Below are 7,171 nucleotides of genomic sequence, written 5' to 3'. Positions count from 1 at the left end.
CTTGCTCCTTCTCTAAAATATTCTCTCCAGCAGAGAATTATTTAATCAGAGAACTGCTCGCAGTCAAACTGACTCTTGAGGAGTAGGGATATCTCTTGGAAGGGTCACCTCATCCAATCACAATTTACACAGACTGTGAAAACCTCCAGTACTTACAAACTGCCCATCGTGTAAACCCCATGCAAGCCCATTGGTCCTTGTTCTTCTCCCCTGCCACTCTCATGTTCCTTTGACTCTCAAGATTCCAAAGCTTCAGCTGACCCAGAGTCCATTATTCCTGCTTCTCACATCCTGACTCTGATTTCTATCCAAGACTCAACCCTTCCCCCCCAGGCAAAATTCTATTGCATGTTGAACTAAGAACCAAACGCCTAAAAAAGGCCCACAAATCCTCTGTGGCTCTCAAAGCTCTACAGGCATTCCATGTCCACAGAATCCTAAAGTTTTTTTTCCACTTGTGCTGAGGGTCAAGGATATGACTACAAACGAACAATCAGCATGGCTAAATATGGAAGCAGAGTAATGATTCATATAGGTCACCTCGCAACAGAGGTCCTATATGTACATGTGTGATCGAAAATTCAGTCAAAGCAGTAGGAGTAGGATACCACTGAGTGTCATCACTGCATTAATAAAGGTGTCCGAGATAGATACTAATGTTATTGGGGATAGATGAGAAACACTGGATGGTGGGAAGACTTGAATCCTAAAGAGTATCAAAATGAACCATCCAAACTAAGAGGAGAAGCAGTAAAAACAAGTGAAGATATAAGTAAAATAAAGACATAATCAAAGTGCCACATCAGTGACCATAAAGTCCAAGGAGATTTTGAATTGCTTTAAACTGGAGTAATATAAGGCAAACAATAAAACAAGTTTAGCCTTTAGGGCTTAAAACGTGTATAAACTAAATGTGGGACTCAAAGTCAGGGGTTGATGCCACCTAAGGTGGTCATTTTTGCCTCCACCCACCATCCGTGCCAAAAGATGGCCAGCTCGGGCATTAGTTCTGCAGTCAGCTTAGTGACAGTCCCTGTCAAAAGCAAGCTCACTGCAGCACAGAAGAAGCTTGACTGGTCATGGAGCTCATTAATGCCAAGCCTCTAGTTTTACCAGGCTTAGTGTTACTGAGATGCACTGAGGAAAGTTTGTCCAGTATGGACTCTCTGGCCTTAGTTCTGCCTTCCCCACTGTGCCTCCATGAGTGTTGTCTGTGACAGCTGCCTCAGTTGGCTGCAAAGTCATCACAGCCTTCTCAAAGTAATTTGTCAATGGAAAGCTATAATTGTTATATTTGTTCCAAGTTAGGAGTTTACCTAGCTGGCGATAACATGAGACTGGATGTCAGTGGAGGCTCGTCAGCCAGTTTTACATTGTTATTACCAAAGGAAGGAGTGATAGAACATTGGAACAAAACTGAAAGTATTTTTGAGTAGGTCACAGTGACGCCCTGTCCATACGGAGCGCAGGGGTGTCGTCCCCCCTAATTAATGCGCCTGGCCCCTAATCTACATGCAGGGTGCTGGATGCATGGATTCCAATGGGTTTACTTTTTTAAATCACACGATTAGAGCCTGAGGCTCTAATTGGCTTCAAAAAAGGGTGGGCTTGGGGCGCAGAGCACTGTGCCCTAAGCCCACCCAGTTGTGCGACAGTAACAAATTAATATTCGCTATTGTCTTCCTGATTCTCCTCCCAGCCAATCAGGAAGCGGGTCCCGTCACCCGATTGGCCAAGAAGAGAAGTGATCCTATTGGCCACTGAGGAGGAGGAGGGAGGAGACTCGGGAAGCCACTGTGAAGCCGAGGAGGAGGAGACACAGGGTGAAGCCGACTCCCGAAAGAAATGCTGCCCACGACCTAGATGGGGTAAGTGCATGGCTGGTGACCGACCGGGGGTGGGTATATGGGGACCGACAGACCAGGTCACAGGCACAGGTGGCAGCAGGTGGATATTGCTGCCCCCCCCAAAAAAATATACCACCAGACGCCACTAAATGGAGATACGCTGAATAAAGATAATTAAACATATTCTAAGTCAGTATAAAATGGGACAGCAGACAAATACATGGCCCTGCTTCTGTCCACAGTATTTTCACTGCCAGTACAGAAACTGATTCTCTAAAACATTGTTGGTAGCAACAGGCGAAGTAGCGGCCCGTCGCTCTCTCTCTGTAGCGGTAGCAGCTTCCACCGTAGCGATACCTGTCACCCAATCCATCCGGTAGGCACGGGTGGCATAGTAGGTGGCTCTACTACAAACAAATACTCTCCACACTGCGGACATTGGCCGAATGGACGAAGATGTATGGCCAATCCTCCACATCGATGGCAGGTCATGCCTAGTCCCTCAACATCTACCGAGGTATACAGAACAATCTTCCCCTGCTGTTTCATTCGAACTCCAGTATCTGTGAGCAGAGTTCCAGATTGCACAGCATTCATCACGGTGCTTGCAGGGAACACTCTGGGTCCCACAACCGATTGCGACGCCGGAAAAGACATGGTCACACTCTGATCTTTTCAGCACGATCACGAGGCTTCTCTTCTCCTCTGGCGCCAAGCACACTACACGCATCCCACGCGGTAGCAAGTAGGGTAACTCCTCCCACTTGTTCTTTCAGTCACGTAGCTCCTGGGCCTCTTCTGGCGCCCAGCGTCTACGCACCCAAAAGCAAAGTCCTGCAGTTTAACCTTTCCTCTTCCTGAAAAAAACTCCCGGTAAAACACTCCACTAGGTTGCAATAATTGTCGGTCAACAAATCCCGGACGACGCCCCCACATGTAGCACTAACTCACGGAACTGCTGGTTTAAGCGGGCCTGTTACCTTCACTTTGCTTCCCTCTGTTTCACCGGCACCGGGTCTAGGGGTTCCGTTGCGTTTACTGCTGGACGACACACACACCAACACTGGAGTACGTTTTCAATGCTTTATTGAACAGTCAAACTTCAGGAAGTAGCAGGAAAGAGGCGGAAAAGGAAACTCTAAGGATAAACTCAAATATCTTCTTGAAAAATCTTAGCGACAAATGTCCCGGTAGAATTCAGATAATTATGTGGAATGCGTTCCCCTCATGGGATGCACTCTTTGCTTGTCTGGATAGGCCTCTCTCACCAGTCTAGCAGCCAGTACGCAGCACGAATCTAAAGTCTCTGCCACAGACTTACTTGGGGAGGTAAATCTGCACGATCCTCTGCCACAGGATGTATCAGATCTTCTGCAGTGCACAGTCAGTCACAGTGCCTGAACCTTTAAGCCAAACCGGCGACACTATGCTGTATGATTACTTCTTTTGGATATGTCCTCCAGCCGAGTCACCAGGCCCCTCTATAGACCAGCACGCTGCGTGATCTCTCCAAGACGGGTCCTCCCCTGGGATCTCCTCGGCTGTCCAGCTTCGTCACACAGGACCGACAGCTCAGGACCATTCCTCGGCCACGGTGGTAGGCCCCAGACAAGCCTCTGGACCCACCCCTGCGCCGTAGCATCGTGGGCCTCCTGATCGGAGGACCACGAGGTAGCTCCCTAACGCATACCTGTCGGCCAGGAGGGCCAGCAGGTGGCTGCAAAACGACCCTAGAACATGGCGTATGTCCCATAAATACCCCCTTCCCAGAATGCAACTCGGAGGACCACCTCCACCGAGCTTGCCTCCGAGACAGAGGAGCATCTATACACTTTGACACGTTGCCCTTCCAACACTGACTAATGGTAACAGCGACACCCACCGGTCAGCACGGAAGCACACACAACGTCAGCCAAGCTGGAAGAGAAGCAAACTTTTAACCTTCCTAACACACAATTTACTAAATTTACCTAATCTACAGTAGATTGTAAATCTACCAGCGCTACAAATGAAACATTTATTGGTTTAGTGGCTATAACCTATTGTCACACACCCGTTATTTGTAATAGGAGGATTTTATGGATGGTGATTGACAAGTTATTACTTATCTTGCTTCTCTGCAGTCAGGTACGGGAGGATGGATTAGCGCCACATATTATTCTATCTTATTATTGACCTACAAATGAAACACAGATCTTTTAAAATGTGGTGATCCTTGATACAGATGTGTTTTGGATCATTATAGTTCTTTCATAATAATTATAAAGAACAGATGTAAGTGCATTGTGCACAATTTGCATTTTGACCCCCTCGAACAGAACTGATTTGAAGTTTGTGCTCCTCACCCCTGCTACCCACAACAAATGTAATTGTGGTCTCTGTAGAAAGGGGATGAACAGCTCTATGTTACAAAAGAGGAGAAACAAAGGGACTTTTTAATGGTTTTAATAATTCTTGAGGTAATCCTGCAACTACTCAGGGATACAAAGCAGCTTTGTGCTTTAATTCTTCTGTTAATTTCACAATCTTCAGTCATATGATCTTTGTGCAAAAAAATGGAGACGTATGAAAGTGTTCAAAGCTCTTGCTCTCATCCAGGAAAGATCTTCAGATGTTAAAACACTATATTCAGCACGTTTGGTAAGGCATTATTGTAAAGAGACCCTGTTACAGCCTGAAGCCTATTATAATCAATATTAAAATTTAAAGGGTCAACTTTTCTATAAATAGAAAGGAAAACACAATGTGGGAGCCCCCAAAGCTGCATAACCCAAAAGTATACAAAAAATAGGGAGTTTCCCCAGGGTTTTTTTTAGCAGCAATGAATCTGTATAAAAATGGTTGATGTAAAAAATAATTTATTTAACAGACAATAATAATTTTGAATGAACAATAATAAATCATCCATATAGGTGGTGCGACACAAAAACAAACATGGAACATTACTCATAGCAAAGAACACCCTATGTACAAGCATGGTTTGCCAATTGTATTTATGACATATGTATCCACATTAAAATCCCTGATGCATTTCGACCCTTGCAATTTCCGGTCTCTTCAGGGGGATTTATATTCTAGGAAAATATCAAAATATCTAATTAAAGTCATTGGACAATATAAAAAATGTAGGTATAGCATTTCAAATTGAGCAAAATTATATCTCCATAAACATATAGGTATAGTTACCAAAGGGTGGATGAAGGCATGAGGATGTATCGCACAAACCAGCATTGCAGGATTGTAGTTGTCCAGTGATCCCATCGCTGCCGCACGTCCCCCCCGCGTCCTCCGGGTGGGTGCATAGTCCACTGAGCTTGCAGGGGGCCATGTTCTAGGACCCAGAGAGGAGGATGGGGGATAAAACACCTGCAGATAGACATGCAAAGACTTTTTATGAGTTGTCATTAGATATTGTTAGAGGAGTGTATAGAAGTGCTTGGCAGCTGTAGGCTGGTTGTTACTTGGTCACTAGTGGATTCATATTATAGAAAAACGAAGTTATACATAGCATGGCGTAGTTTATTCGTTAGTTAGATTGGTTATAAAAGGGGTTGGCTAGCAGTGAAAAAAGTTTGGGTGGGGGATATGTTATAGTGATGTGATTAGTGAAGTGTGTTTTTAAATATAGTGTGTTTTAGTGCATTAAAATTAAAAAAAGTGTGTTTTATCCCAAAAAATTGCGTTTGAAAAATCACTGCGCAAATACTGTGTGAAAAAAAAAATTGCAACACCCACCATTTTAATCTATAGAGCCTTTGCTTTAAAAAATATATATATAATGTTTGGGGTTCAAAGTAATTTTCTTGCAAAAAAATAATATTTTTTCATGTAAACAAAAAGTGTCAGAAAGGGCTTTGTCTTCAAGTGGTTAGAAGAGTGGGTGATGTGTGACATAAGCTTCTAAATGTTGTGCATAAAATGTCAGGACAGTTCAAAACCCCTTTTGTGTGTTGAGTCCATGGAATATTTTATATTGTGCCACAAGTTTCGGGAAAATTACATTTTTTTTTTTTTTTTTTACACAAAGTTGTCACAAAATGATATACTGTTCAAACATGGCAATGTTATATGTGGAATTACACCCCAAAATACATTCTGCTGCTTCTCCTGAGTACGGGGATACCACATGTGTAAGACTTTTTGGGAGCCTAGCCTCATACAGGACCCCAAAATCCAAGCACTGCCTTCACACTTTCTAAAGGCATAAAATTGTGATTTTACTCCTCACTACCTATCACAGTTACGGAGGCCCTGAAATGTCCAGATAGCACCCCCCCCCCCCCAAATGACCCCATTTTGGAAAGTAGACACCCCAAGGTATTTGCTAAAAGGCATGGTGAGTATTTTGCAGCTCTCATTTGTTTTTTGAAAATGAAGAAAGAAAAGAAAAATGTATTTATTTTTTTCTTTTTTCAATTTTCAAAACTTTGTGACAAAAAGCGAGATCTGCAAAAAACTCAACATGCCTCTCAGCAAATAGCTTGGGGTGTCTACTTTCCAAAATGAGACCATTTTGGGGGGGTTTGTGCTATCTGGGCATTTCATGGCCTCCGAAACTGTCATAGGCAGTGAGGAGTGAAATAAAAAATTTACGCCCTTAGAAAGCCTGAAGGCGGTGATTGGTTTTCGGGGTCCTGTACACGGTACCCATACTCAGGAGAAGCAACAGAATGTATTTTGGGGTGTAATTTCACATATGCCCATGGCATGTTTGAGCAATGTATCATTTAGGGGTGACTTTGTGCAAAAAAAAAAATAAATAATTAGTCATTTTACCGCAACTTGTGGCAAAATATAAAATGTTCCATGAACTCAACATGCCTATCAGCAAATAGCTTGGGGTGTCTACTTTCTAAAAAGGGGTCATGGGGGGGGGGGGGTATTGAGCTGCCCTGGCATTTTATGCACAACATTTAGAAGCTTATGTCACACATCACCCACTCTTCTAACCACTTGAAGACAAAGCCCTTTCTGACACTTTTTGTTTACATGAAAAAATTATTTTTTTTGCAAGAAAATTACTTTGAACCCTCAGACATTATATATTATTTTCAAGGAAAGGTCCTACAGATTAAAATGGTGGGTGTTGCAATTTTTTTTTTCATACAGTATTTGCTCAGTGATTTTTTTGGAAAAAACGCACTAAAACACACTATATTGCCCAAATGTTTGATGAGATAAAAAAGATGATCTTATTCCAAGTACATGGATACCAAACACGACATACTTTAAAGTTGCGCACAAATGTGCAGCGGCCACAAACTACATACATTTTTAAAAGCCTTTACAGGTTACCACTTTAGATTTACAGAGGAGGTCTACTG

At 43.1% G+C, this 7,171-nt stretch overlaps 1 pseudogene; it reads left to right on the top strand.

The window, feature by feature from the left end:
- Positions 1–672: 672 nt before the first annotated feature.
- The window catches only part of LOC141148046 (F-box/WD repeat-containing protein 9 pseudogene), an 8,444-nt pseudogene continuing 1,945 nt past the window's right edge, over positions 673–7,171 (top strand).

The sequence above is a fragment of the Aquarana catesbeiana genome, linkage group LG06 (genome assembly GCF_042186555.1).
Source record: "Aquarana catesbeiana isolate 2022-GZ linkage group LG06, ASM4218655v1, whole genome shotgun sequence".
Lineage (NCBI taxonomy): Eukaryota > Metazoa > Chordata > Amphibia > Anura > Ranidae > Aquarana > Aquarana catesbeiana.
This window is presented reverse-complemented; position numbering and strand designations above follow the sequence as displayed.